We start from the raw sequence: 14,335 nt of genomic DNA on the forward strand, positions 1-14,335 counted from the left end.
TTTGGCCTACAGACCTCCGGCACAGAGTGTCTACACTACACTACAGCAAATGTTTCATCCTTGGCATGTGGCCCCATACTTCTCTGTATGAGGCTGCATGCTGCCACATGTCATCGAAAATGGCTAAGCATGTCAGTGCTGACACATGTCATAGGTTTGCCATCAGGAACCTAGGAGCTGAATAAAGACTGAGTTCCAGTTATTGTCTTTCCTTTCTCACCAGGCTGTTCTGGACTTTTCCATCATGCCTTAAATACCCGTTCATCTTGGAAGATAACTTTAGCCCTGAAACTCACTCCTTGAAAGTGCTCTCTAGCTTAGGGTTCCTCTCTCTGATTCTTGGGTGAAGGGCTCCTTCTAGAACCTCCATTTAAGATGAGCACCCAGACCAGCCATTTCTTTATTATCTACCAGGCTTCATTTCTTAGAACTTTCCCATCTTCCACATTCCCCTACTCCCAGTCATCTTTTTATCTGTTGTCTTCCCCATTGGAATGTAAGTTAAAAGAGGGCAGAGACTATCTTTTTTTTTTTTGCTTATACTTATGTTCACAATTCCTTTAACTCTGTGTCTAGAATATAATGTGACTAATTATATATATATAAATGCTTTGGGTTTATTTTAGTTCCCGCAATCTTTTGCAACAATATTTTCCTGAATCACTGTATGCCTGATCTCCCCTAGGACTCAGCTCCTACACCTTTAAATTATAGGACTTGAAGTCTTATTTTGCTGTACCATTATAGGAGGAAGGGGTTAGTATTGTCCCCAACACTATGGGATCCTGGGGGCATCCTGGGAGGCAGGCCAGGCCCCCCCACCCAGGGGTAAGATGAAATCTGGTGGGGCCCCAGGACCAGGGGTCATGGGGCTGAGATGGAGCTAGTTCAGAGTGAGCGTGGCTGGAAGTGGAGGCTGGAAAGGGTTGGTGAGGGACGGGCCAGTTGCTGTGCCAGGGGCTCCAGTTGGCAGGAAGGGGTTGGAGGCCTTGGGGCCCTGGGGGGCAGGCCCCTGCCAGGTCACCAAGGAGTCCAGGTCCACGAGGACATCATTGGGTCCCAGGAATGATTCTGGCGTCTTCCGGGTTGGAGGTGTAGGGCCTGGCAGCGCTGTTGGAGGGGGGCTCCCCATGGCCTCTGCCAGGGAGCCCCCTACTCTGCTCAGGTAAAATGCCCCAGGGCTCCATGCGGGGACTTCTTCAGCCAGAAGCTCCAGCTCTCCAGTGTTGCTGACAGACCCGGGCAGGGTCGTTGGAAGGTGGTCGAAGTGGGAGAATTCGTCAAAGCCCCCGGGTGCTGGGTTTGGCTGGGGATCCTCCCCAGGGGTCTGAGAAAGCTGGCGTTGGTGTCCATGGGTCAGCTGGACGGGTCACTGCCTGGGCCATCAAATTCTCCCCAGGCGTCTGAGGTGTTCCCCCCCAGGGGGTGGACCGGGCCAGCTGCAGCTGCAGCTCCTCCTTCCGCTGCCCCGGGGCCAGGCGTGCTCCGCCTCAGGGGTGCCCCACAACTCCGAGAATGAGTGGCTGTCTAGGCCAGCTTCTCCTTACTCTTCCTGAAGGCCTTCCTGAGCACTCACACCCTGGTCCTTGCAGGCCCTGCCCACATTCTGAAAGTCCTTCAGAGTCTGCACTGCATACACTTCTTGCACTGCTGGGACCCGCCCTCTGAGCTGTCTTGATCATGGCCTTGAGGGTCACAGCTTTGTAGACTTGCCTCCTGTTTTTGCCCTGCTTGTTGAGACGCTTCCAGATCATGCTTGTAGGTAAGGTCTGCGATCTCAGACAAGAGGGAGCTCGAGGGCCCCCAGGGGTGTCATTGCTGGTGGCTTCACGCACCATGATCTCCGCTTCCGAGTAGTTGTGGACAATGTTCTTCATCTGCCTGCAGAGCAAAGAAGTGGACATGCTGGCGGCTGGTGGGGGGGCAGGGAGTAGGGAGCCAGTCACCGCATGAGGGGGGGGGCCTCCTTGGGCTCCTGCTCCCAGGAGGGGGCGGGGCCACTGCGGAGCGCAGAGGAAGCCTCCAGGAAGAGGACCAAAAAAATTTTTTTTAATGCTTACTGTTTTCCAAGTTTACTATAGTCCAACGAATATGAATACAAAAACGAGACAGTCCTCTTCAAGAAATTTACAGTTAATTAGATGAGGCACATTTTAGGCAGCGGTAGCATGGAAGGTTGCTCCGATATGGGAAGTTAGAGAAATCATAAGTAGAACCATTAGGGTGGGTGGTAGTAGTCATGGGACATGGACTTTCCAGAAGTAGTTCTAGTAACTATGATTTCCAGTTCAAGAAGTAGAAAACAAGGAAAGAGGGGAGAGCAGGGTAGGAATGCAGTGGCAGTGCTGATGACGTGAAGAGTGGTCTAGAACTGGCCAGCTAGATTCAGTGACAGTTGCAAAGCTAAGTGGGTTGAGCCTCTTCCCACAACATAGTCTGTGGAGATCTGGATCCAGAAGATACAATAGCAGTTCAGAAGTGTTGACTGGAAAAAAACACAGAACTATTAAATAGTCAGAAAAACCACTCTAGGGGACAGCTGGGTTGCTCAGTGGATTGAGAGCCAGACCTAGAGATGGAAGGTCCAGGGTTCAAATCTGGCCCCAGATACTTCCCAGATGTGTGATCCTGGGCAAGTCACTCAACCCTCATTGCCTACCCTTTACCACTATTGACTCCAAGATGGAAGGTAAGGGTTTAAAAAGAAAAAGAAAAACCACTCTAATTAAGGAAAGGGGTTCAGTGCTAAATTAGGCCTCCAAGCAGAGCTGCTCACCACACACCCCAGGTAGAGTTCAGAGAAGTGAAATTGGTTGCTCTGGTCACTGACCCCTAGGAGAGCCAACGTTTTAGATTGATCACTCCAAGGAGCTATTAAAGTGGGAAACTTTAAAATACCTTTCTTGGGGAAAGTAGTTGATTGGCTTTATTATGGTAACTGGAAAATGTGGAGTCCCAGATGGAATAACTGTGAGGGGCTGATGCTTTATAATGGACACAAAAGGGAAAAGCTCAGCCAAAGGCTGGGCTATAGAGATAAAGGACTTTGGCCTGGGGGGAGAGATACTTTACACCTGATGGGATTATCCATGCACCTAAACTACTTTAAAGTCTTTTGTTAGTCTGAGACTCCTGTAGTTAGACTTTTCCTCTGGGAGAAACTCTCATGTGACAAGGTCAAACTTGGGGCTTTTCACCCTTAAGCTAACTAAACTGGGGTTATTGAATCTTACTAGACTACAAGTTGGGGGTTCTAGATTTCACGTTGACAGAAGACATTCAAGAATGTTTGAAATTTAAGTCATATATACTATATATAGTGAAAGGTAATTTTTTCCCATATGATTGTGCTCAATTTTATAAAATACATTTTTCTTCATTGTATCTCTTTCTTTTGACTTTTGGAATGTCATATTCCAAGTTTTCTTTCCTTTATGGTAATTTTGCATATCTTGTGTAATCTTGACCCTGGTTCTTTGGTTCATGATTGTTTCTTTTGTAGCTTCTTATAGTATTACTTCTTTAACCTAGAAACTAAAATTTGGCTCTGATATTTCTGGTGTGGAGCTTTTGAGACATTTGATTTTTCAGAGAGTGAGGGGTTCTTTGTATTTTCACTTTATTCTCTGGTTCAAATCATTCTGAACATTTTTCACTTTTGAGTTTTAGTAATATGCTGTCCAGATATCAACACATCCATGTTTGGTCCTGGTTTTCAGGCAGTCTTGTGTTTTTCAAATTATTTCTCCTTGTTTTCCAAGGCATTGTTTTTGATAGTAGAAACTATACCTTATCTTTTTCTAATTTGTCAGTCTTTTCACTTTGTTCTAATACTTCCTATTGTGTCATTGAACAGTTTAATTCTGTTTGCTCCATTCTGTTTTTTCTGGTATCTACCACTTGAGTTTCAAATGAGGTAACCATTATAAAGTGGCTTAGTACCATGCCTAGCACATAGTAAGCACTATGTAAATGTTAACTATTATTACCTATTATTATTCTTACATACTTGGAGTCCTTGTGGACAATCCCATCCTGTTTTCTGGCATTCCAGTTCTAATTATTTCTTCTAATTATTTGTAATTATTTTCCCTTGGGTTTATTCTTGACTCATAGTTTGTGTTCAATGTAGTAGGAATTTTCCTCTGTTTACTCATGTCTTCAGTTTTAGTTCCTGGATTTGGACTTTGTACAGGGCCAAGATGAGCTCCTCAATACTCTTAGGTGAAGTGGCTAGGCCCAAGACCTATACCCTCTGTGGCCTCCATAGTGGTACCCTTCCTGCTCCACTAGGAAGTTTTGTTAGCTTTATCCCCATCTCCTTGTATTCTCATTTACCTGGGAAGTCTGAAGCTTCAGGACTCCTTTTCAATTTCAGGCTCTTAACAGGACATTAATATTGGCTTTGGTCCATCTCCTGGACCTCACTAATTTGCAGTAATTCAAACTTTTTTTATTTTTAAAGTTAAACAGTTGAAAACATACTGATGAAACTTAGGACCCCATAACCTATCAAATACTTGAGGACATTATTTCCTCCCTAACTATGCTTCTCATTTGATCCTCATGTAGTGTGAATCTAAGGCCCTTCACTTTCAGTCTAGCTAAACCAGACTATTTGCCATACCTTGTACATCTCTAGCTTCCTACTAATTGCCTTTTTCTCATGTCATGTCCCATACTTTGAGTATTGTCCTCACATTTACCTTTATTTCTGCCTAGAATATCTATTCTTCAAGGATAAGCATGCTCTTACACATTTATAAATTCTGCATTGTGATTGTCAAATTTATTGCATAATTGTATGTATGTATGTATGTGCAAAATGTAGTCATGGTCTGTTTTTACGTTTATTTTGTCTTCTCCTAGAAAATAAACACTATGAGATTTGTATTCATTTTTGTAGGATCATGGTATAGCGATTAGAGCACTGAAGCACAAGCCAGGAAAATCTGATTTCAAATCCTGCTTGAGATACTTCTTAGTTGTGTGACTCTGGGCAAGTCACTTAACAACCACTCTGTGCCTCTGTTTCCTCATTTATAAAATAAGGGATTTATACTCACTGGCCTCTAAGATTCCTTCCAGCTGTAAGTCTATGTTCCTGTTATTTTTATGTTTAGTCCAATCTGATTTAGAGTTTGGAGAATAAAGGCAAAGAATAGATGAAAAGTTACCAAAAAGATTATTTACATTCTATTAAGAGTAATATAGTAATATCTTATTCATTTTTACTAGTTGTAAAGGTTAGTTTGTTTTTGTCCCCAAGGAAATTATTGCTTGAGTAAGTATAAGGCGAAGTTGATAAGTCTGAGTTCATTTAGCAATAACTGAACTTGCTGCATACATTGCTCATTAGGCATTATGGATATACTTCATGGGATCCGTGATCTGCAGATTACAATTTATCTACTCCTTCTCTGTTCTTTTTTATGCTCTCTCCAGAGAATCTATATTCCACGTTTGGGAGTTTTATTATTATTACTATTTTAAAGCATTTTTGTTAGTATCAATTCTGTATTCAAGTTGTTCATGTAATTCCTTTCATAGCAAATGGTCAGCCCACCTTCTTTTCAGGTAATACATTTCTTCAGTTGCATTGCTTATTCCATTTATTGAATGTAGTTCATCCTTGAAAATGTATCAAGGATTTTTTTTTGTTACAAAATTAAGTAAGAAGAAAGTTAAAGTGTGGAATGGGATATAACTTGTCCAGATCATTTTTAACAAGGATGATGTGAAGAAAAAAATGTTGCTCACCAGAATACACATCTTTGTTTCAGCATTTTTTAAAATAAAAAACGAGTATGTTTGGTATGGGGAGAAGGGCTTGATTTTTGTGAGGTTTTAAATTATTGGCAACCTAGCTATGGAAAAAAGTAGGGTAGTATCCAAATTTGAGAAGTTGGACATGGAACATGTGTGCTTTCAGGGTGGCATCATTATCCATTTACTTTTATTGAAGATCGTCTATCTTTCTATCTTTGTGAAAGACGTGGAAACTGTCCTGTCCTGTCCTCTTCCCCCCCCCACCCCCCTCCAACATTTTTATTGTGTCACAAATATTCATCTTCAGTGTAAGTGACCCCTCCCCACAGCTGCAAAAGCAAAGGGCCTCCCTCCTCCCAGAAATGTGGGCACATTCCTGTGGTCTGCCAAGTGACTCCCTAAGAAAGGATTTGGGAAAAAACCCCTACTTGAAGGCTCAGCTGGGGGTGAGGGGTGTTGGGGAACAGGAGATTGTAGGGACCTGGAGTGGTTCAGGAAGTTCTGCTGGATACTCGAGCTCCACTCGCCTTGCACACTGCTTCAGGACACTCCCAGCCCCATGGCCCCAGAGGGACAGGCTGTCACTGGCTTGGGTCCCACTGTGCCAGTAGGTAGCCAGGAAGGTGGATGGGATGTGTCCAGTGCTCTGTAATTGGAGAAACGAATGTGGCTTTATTAAATTCTTGCATGGGAGGACGGATTAGCATTCCTAGAGTTGCTACAGAGGCTTGTTTGCTCCCAGTATTGCCTGAGTAGAAGACTCGTGGTTTGGTGTTGGTGGTAGTCCTCACCCAGCATGTCCTTCATGCCTGATAGTGAACCCCTGCTAGGGAGAGGTGGGGAAGAAGGAGGCTGTTGAGTGGCAAACAACCCAAAGCAGAGTGCTCAGTGTTTATGGAATTGAGGGAAGATCTTTAGTTGAACCCAGGGAATGAGTTTCATTTTTCTCATTTGTAAAATTGGAATAATGACACCTGTACTTACATTACCAGCTTGTTATGGCAATTGAGACCATATGGGAAAAATGCTTTTGTAAACCTTAGAGTGTGCCACGTGTCAGCTGTCATTATGTTCGTAGCAATTCTGCTTTGACAGCAAAAGTCAGGGCCTGAAAGAATACTAGCAAATCCTGATTTTGACAAGTTTTGTGTAACTTAATTATGTTTTCTAGGGCTATATTACTCTTTAATGTTAATGAACAGACTTAGTTATGTTTTCACTCCTTTTCAACATTTCTTTTTCAAGCTGTGAATTTTGTTCTCTGGAAGTCATTTGCTCTGTTAGATATTGTGTTGGTTGACTTTCTTTTGTTCCAGGGGAGTATTCTTTGGAACTGAGGCTATTAGAAAATCGAAAGTTATGATGGTATAAATAAGTTAAAAGGCAACTGTAAGACACTAAAAAATTTTTTTTAAAAAGCCAACTGTTGAGTAAGTCTCGATGTGTGATTCTTTTCCAGGTTCTCTTTGTGGGTCCTCCACAAAGGAACAGCCAGTGTTCCTGATTACATTTCATTGATACCAGTTAGTATAGCATTTGGTTGTTCAGTCTTTTCTGTTGTGTCCAACTTCTCATGGCCCAACTTGGGGTTTTCTTGGTAAAGATACTGGAGTGTTTTGCTATTTCTTCCTTCTCCAGTACATTTTACAGATGAAGAAACTGAGTCAGACAGGGTTAAGAGACTTGCCTAGGGTCACACAGCTAGTAAGTGACTAAGGCCAGATTTGAATTCAGGAAGATGAATCTTCTTGATTCAAAGTCCAATACTCTATCCACTGAGCCACCTAGCTGCTCCATAGCATCTGGGCTATCTAATATTCCTGATTCTCCCAACCTGACCATCCCACCTCCCTTTCTTAGCATGATGATACACCATGCACCATTTCTTGCTCATAGCAAACTTATTCGTGCCAGCCCTGTCTTTCTCCATTGCCTTCCGGATCTCTCATAATTTTGATGATTCCATGATTATAGTGTTCCCACATTGTAACCAAATAGCATCATTAGAAGGACATTTGTATGAGAGATAAAAGTTTTGGCACTGAGATTAGGCAGTTTCCCAAACGTACTCTAGCCTATTCTCTTTGTCCTATTATCATTCTCACCAATTTTTTGTCCCTCTAATGCTTGTCCCTAATATATGGATTTATGTACTAACTCATCAACTGGCCAGTCAATTAGCTGTCACAATCTAGACAAAAGGTCTAGATTTCATCCATTAAGTTTTTCTTCTATGGATTACTAGACCAAATAGTATTGGAAGGACCAATCATTTATTGAGAACTCTTCCCTTTGGGATTTGCACAGTATATCTTCCATGACAATGCCAAACACTTGGGGAGCATATTCATTTTATGTTTTCTTTTTTTGAGGTCAATAATTGGAGAGCCCTTGAACAGAATTATCTGTGGCTGCTTTTATTAAGGAACCTTTTATGGTCTTAACATAAAGACAAACTATTGCAGCTTTTAAGACTGTATTTTCTGTCCCAAATCAAATGCTTTTTTGCCTCATTTAAAAATGATAAAAACAACAGCATCTCATATTCTCTGCATCCTCAAATCATTGTATGATTCTAAAGACGTAACATGCTTTCAGATCATTTGTAAAAGTTTCATCTGTTCTTATTTTCATTGAGATAATTAATGTGAAGGTAATAAAATAAATTCAAAAGATGAAAAAGTCATCTAGAGAAGTAGTTATCTTTTCTTGATTGTCTTTTTATAATGATATTTGAGTTTTCCCCCTTATGGATTGATTTGCAAGCTTTAGAATGAAAATCTTTCTTCAGTTTTCATTTATCATGAGAATGGCAAGATTTTAAAGCCCTTCACAACTGGAACTCAAACTTTCTTTCTAACCTTATTGTACATTACTTCACTTTCCTCACTATTTGGTCCACCCAAATTGATTTTCTGTCAGTGAACAAGCATTTATTTATCTGCACTGTGCAAGCTGAAAAGTAGTGGCATTAGGGGAGGGTTCCTAAGTGGGAGCATGATGGAGAAGTCCAGTGGGAAATTAACTGTTCTGGGAACCCTTTTTAAATAGAGGTTTTAGGAGAAGCACTCCTTACTCTAATGGGAGGGCAGGGCTCCAGGGGCAGAGGGTGCTTCTAAAGTATGAATGCCAGGGTTGAAGTGATTTTTCCAGGATGAAAAGTTTACTGAGGTAAGTGAAATATTCCAGAGGAGTGCAGCCTTGTGAGTTCTTTATTCCTCATATATGACATTTCATCTCCTGACTTTTTGCTTGGCACTAGCCATCCCTGATGGCTGGACTGGACTTCCTTCTCACCTCCCTTTTATCAAATCTCTTACTTTCATCAGGACCGAGCTCAGGCACCACTTTCCACTCTACTGACAAGAATAGGGGGTGAGTGTTGTGGAGCAGGATACTAACTGGATGCTCCAGTTCTAACTGGAGCAGCTTGAGTCACCCCACCCCTTTTTAAACTACTCAGGTTTCTGCTTTCCACCTCAAGGAAGCCACTAGCTCTTAGTTTCTTGGCAGAGAAGAGATGACTGACCCAAACTCAGTGATTGATTGAGTTCTTCCCTATTAGTTTACCACCCTGTTCCCTTCCAGATTGTCTTTGACTCATTTCTCTTCTATTTCTAGGGGAGTCGAGCTCAATGGTGTATCTAATTGCATTATTAATAATAACAATAATTATACTAGCATTTATATTGCATTTTAAGATTTTCAAAGTATGTTACAAGTATTACCTTATTTTATCCCCATTTTCAGAAGAGGAATCTGAGGCAGAGAGAGGTTAAGTAGCTTTTCCCCAGGTCATATAGCTAGGACTGATTTAAAGATTTAAACTTAGGTTCTTGACTCCATGTCCCATGCTACAGAAGTGTATTTTTATAAATGGAGAAGAATATACACATGTAATTTTGGAGTTTTTCTCAGTTGTGTTATAATATTGATCTTGTTGTTTGTTATTGATATACTGATTATAGACCGTTAGGGTCACCTGGTGGTAGATGGTGTATGAAGTTGTTGGACACAGTTTAATCCAACACAAGAGAGGCAGGGAAAGGATAAGTAGGTAGATATACAATAGAAAAACTCTTTACCTAAATCCAAGATTTCTAAATATATCCCACCAATCTAATCTGTGAGGATTTTCTTGTTCACCAAAGGTGAACCTCCTTAAACTGTTCTAGAACTATCTACCTAATCTCCAAATCTATCTAACCTTATTCTAATATATAAACTTCAATATTATTAATCTCCTTAAAATCTATTTCAAAATTCACAAGTTGTCTTCTCTAACTGACCAATGTGGCAGTTAGAAATCAAAATGTCTTCCTCTTGACTCTTCCCAGCTGGAGTCAGAGCTCATGCTGTTCAGTGAGAGCAAACAGCACCCTCAACTTGGCCGCTGCTTCTCCCTTTCAGAACAGCTCTCAAATCCAACAAAACTCTTCCCACCTTCACAGATGTTCTTATAAGGTTTCAAAGTTAAGTTTAACTAAAACTACTAGCTGATAGTATCCTGAGAAAAGTCACCAACCACCACTCCAGTCAGTTTCCAGAGAGTGGCCTAGAATCCCCTAACAGTCTTTCCAGCATGCTAATCTTCCTTAAAGTGACCACTGTGATTTTTCCCTGGCTGCGCATAACAGGGACAAGAGAAAAATCCTTTTCCTGGTATTTATCTCTCCGTATTCTAATTATGCTATATAACTAATTAGTAACTAATTAAACCCTACAGTTGGAAATGTAAATAATATGAGTATGATGGAATAGTTTTGCCCCTTAAGGAAAAAGATAAGGAGTGACCAGACTAATAGGTAGAGAAAGGGAGAAGCCCAAAAGGGAAGATTATCCAGGAGTCAAAAATGTCTTGTTTTGAGAAAGGTCAAGAATGATAAGGGCTTAGAAAAAGCCACTGGATTTAACAATTTAGATCATTGGTTGGATAAGTGGTCAAAAGGCATGCATGAATAAGCAATTTGTGCCTTTTGAGTCTTTTTCATTGGCTCCACTTCCATGTACTCTGCTATCTGGTGACCTTGTTTTTCTATGCATTTTCACTGGCTGTCCCCTACTTTTGGAATTTTCTTCCCCCTTATCTATCTCCAACTTCAAGCTTCCCTGACTCCCTTAAAGTCCTACCTAAAATCCCATCTTCTACAAGAAGCCCCTTCAATACCCCTTAATGCTGGTGCCTTCCTTGTTGATTATTATCTTGAGTTCTTATTTGTACATAGCTATTTAAGTGATGCCTCTCCCATTAGACCGAACTCCTAAAGACCAGGGACTGTCTTTTTGCCTTTTCTTATACCTCCATAGTTAGCACAGTGTGTGGCACATACTAGGCACCTAATAAAGCTTGTGGTCTTAACTAACAACCATATGAAAGATTGCTTCAAATCCTTAATACCTCATTCACAACAAATTCACAAAGATGACAATAGATGGAAATAGTCATTTCTGGAAGGGCTGTTTGTGTTTGGTTTTCTTTTTTTTCCATGTTGATAGAATTTTTAATGATCATTTTGATATTTTGAAATTCATGTCGTTTCCTTCTCTGGCAGCTAATTTAATATATGTTATACATATGTTATCTTAAAATACATCTCTGTATTCATCAAAGAAGACCCATATCACTTACACTAGAGAAATATTCATGGAGGAAATAAAGTTATACTAATACTGTTAATGGAGTTGTGAATTTGTCTTGCTATTCTAGAAAACATTTTGGAATGATGCTAAAACCATGACTAAAATGATCAGCTTAATTAAGAAATCCTACCCCCCACCCCAGACATATACCCCAACAAGGTCAAAGACAGAAAAAAAAGGGTTCCATAAACACTTAAATATTCCTTGAACTCTTTGTATGGTGTCAGAGAACTAGATAAAAAGTAATTGCCAGTTGGCTGAGGAATGGACAAATTGTAGTAAATGAATAAAATGGCATACATATTTCTGTTCCATAAGTCAATTAATATGTAGGATTCAGGGAATTATGAGAATATACATATGAATTTTTATTAACTGAAATAAGCAGAAGCAAGAAAACACAATCCATGATAACTATGACATATCAAGAAAGACAAAAACGAAATTTAAAACTATTTATAAGGGTCATGCTTGCTCCAAGAAAAGACTTGAAAAAAATGTAACTTTTACTTTCTCACAGAGGTGGGAAACTATTGGGTATGGAATATTACAAATGTTTAAAATGTATTAATTGGTATAGCTAAACTACTTCTCTCCCACCCCCACCCCCGCCCTTTAAAATCTTTTGTTACAAAGGAAGGATTCCTGAATAGAAAAGGGATAAGGAAGAAATATATTCAGAAATTAAAATAAGAAAGTAAAAGGCATCATTAAAATATTTTTTAAAAGAAGTCACTGCTCACATACCTTAGAGATTATCTAATCCATTTGTTCTCAGTGTGGGCAACAGATATTGGGTATGGTCTTGAGAGAAGAAGGGTGGGTAGGAATGATGGAACAGTTACCCATATATGGAATCACCAAAAGCAAATTACCTTTTATGAACTGAATAAATAGTATGTATCACACTGTTTGTATTGTTGTTTAGCCCTTTTGGTTGTATCTGACTCTTCATGACTCCTTTTAGGAATTTTCCCAGCAAAAATACTGATAAGTGGTTTGCTATTTCTTTCTCTATCTCATTTTACAAATGAAGAAACTGAGGCAAACAGGTTTAAATGGCCAGGGTCAATAGCTAGTGTCTGAGGTAGAATTTAAATGTAGGTCATCTTAATCCAGACCCAGCACTCTATCTCCACTGTACCACCTACCTACCAATTAATGTGTTACTAGTTTTCAAATGTAAATCAGTGCTGTTATGATTAATAAAATGAGAATTCATTTGAAACCAAAAAGAGAGAGATTTAATAAACTTGGAAACAGCTGACTGTTTTATGATGAGGCAGAAACCGTATTGCACAGGGCTGATAAGTGAAAGCAGTGTAGACAACTGTTATACATGATTGCATAAAAGAAAGATCTAAAAAAGTTACAGCTATAAGTATTAGTATACATCATATGAACAAGCCAATCTATAATTAGGAAAAGCATGATGATTTTCTTAATGTTTTCTTCAAGCTCTTTATACAAGTAATCAAATATTAATTTAATTTCTCATTTAAAGAAAAAGATGATAAAAATAAAAATGAAACTGCTTGTTTTCTTGAATATTTAAATATGTTTGTTATTTTTTTTTATTCCAGTTACTATTGCTGTACCAGGAAAAGAAGGTAAGCAACTTTTTTTGTTGTTAATTAGTTATAAGTTTAAATTTGGAATGTTAAGGACATATTCTCCTTTAATTCATGCTACAGTATACCAATGCATATTAGTTTTAAAGGGGGAAAGAGGGCATATGTTTTCAAAGTTAAACATTAAAAAAGAAATTTGATTCTGTTGGACACACTAGTCTATTCCCATCTATTTAACATCTTTCCATTTTGATTGGTTCTCTTATTGGAGGTTAATAATGAAATTTTTAAAGGTCACTCTAATACACTTACCCCATGTTTAATCCTTAACCCGTTTTTCTTTCTTTGAACCTCTTACTATGCTGTCAAACTTGGGTCTTTTCCATTTCAAAAATAAAACGGTGATTACAGAATTAAAGAAGTTTGGATGGAAAATGGGATATTGTTAATCATCATCAGTCCCCAATCCAGTGGTGAGATCATAGCCCTTCCTTTATGGCTCTTGCCCATAACCTCATAAATCCTTTGCAGAAGGTCTTCCCAACATGGAGGAAGCTTTCTATTAGTTCTCTTGAAATTGTGAATAATAATAATCATTACCATTATAACTAGCATTTATGTAGTATTTTGAGGCTTATGAAACACTTTACAAATATTATCCTTACAACAACCCTGTGAGGTATACTCATTTTACAGGAAAAAGTAGACAGAGATGAATGACTTACCCAGTGTCACACAGCCAGTATCTGAGGCCAGATTTGACTTGCCAAGGTCATGCAGGTAGGAAATGTCTGAGGCCAGATTTGAACCCATCTTAAAGCCTGGCTCTCGATCACTGAGCCACCCAGCTGCTCCCATTTCACATGCTTAATGTCACACACTCACTCCACATCTTGCCTCCCCATTACCCTTTGGGTGACCCTTCAGAGACTGTCATGTTTCATGATGATTCACAGCCATATAGTGCCTCATGAAGGGTGTTTTTATTTTTAAAATGAGCTTTTATTTGAGGAAGAAATGGCATCTTTAAAGAACAGTGCATTTCCCAAAGGCAGGCTACACTATTTCTGGAGGCAGAAGGCCTAGGTCCAAATTCTGCTTCTGACTTTTCTTTACCTGTATGACTGTGGATTAGTCACTTCTGGGGCTTCAGGTCCTTTCCCAGGCTCAGTCTATGACTCTGTGGTCCTTCTCTGCTTTTGTTCAATTCCCTAATAAGGGAGCTCTAACCCATAGCTCATGCCAGTGAACTACTATATTCAGCCAGGCAACCCCCCAGAAGCCTTAGAATGTGACAAATATAATTTTTATATAAATTTTATAGTATATTATTGTATACAGATATATAAATTTAG

At 39.7% G+C, this 14,335-nt stretch overlaps 1 protein-coding gene and 1 pseudogene across 1 annotated transcript in view; one reads left to right on the plus strand and one right to left on the minus strand.

The window, feature by feature from the left end:
* Window positions 1-741: 741 nt before the first annotated feature.
* On the minus strand, window positions 742-1,904 carry LOC123241284 (annotated as a pseudogene).
* An 11,042-nt stretch (window positions 1,905-12,946) lies between these two features.
* Window positions 12,947-14,335, plus strand: part of ZDHHC20 (zinc finger DHHC-type palmitoyltransferase 20) — a 51,459-nt gene continuing 50,070 nt past the window's right edge. The window contains exon 1 of the mRNA XM_044668303.1: window positions 12,947-13,019. The gene's annotated coding sequence lies outside the window, so the exon portion shown is untranslated. The remainder of the gene's footprint in view (window positions 13,020-14,335) is intronic.

This window comes from Gracilinanus agilis, chromosome 3 (genome assembly GCF_016433145.1).
Source record: "Gracilinanus agilis isolate LMUSP501 chromosome 3, AgileGrace, whole genome shotgun sequence".
In the NCBI taxonomy this organism is placed as follows: Eukaryota; Metazoa; Chordata; class Mammalia; order Didelphimorphia; family Didelphidae; genus Gracilinanus; species Gracilinanus agilis.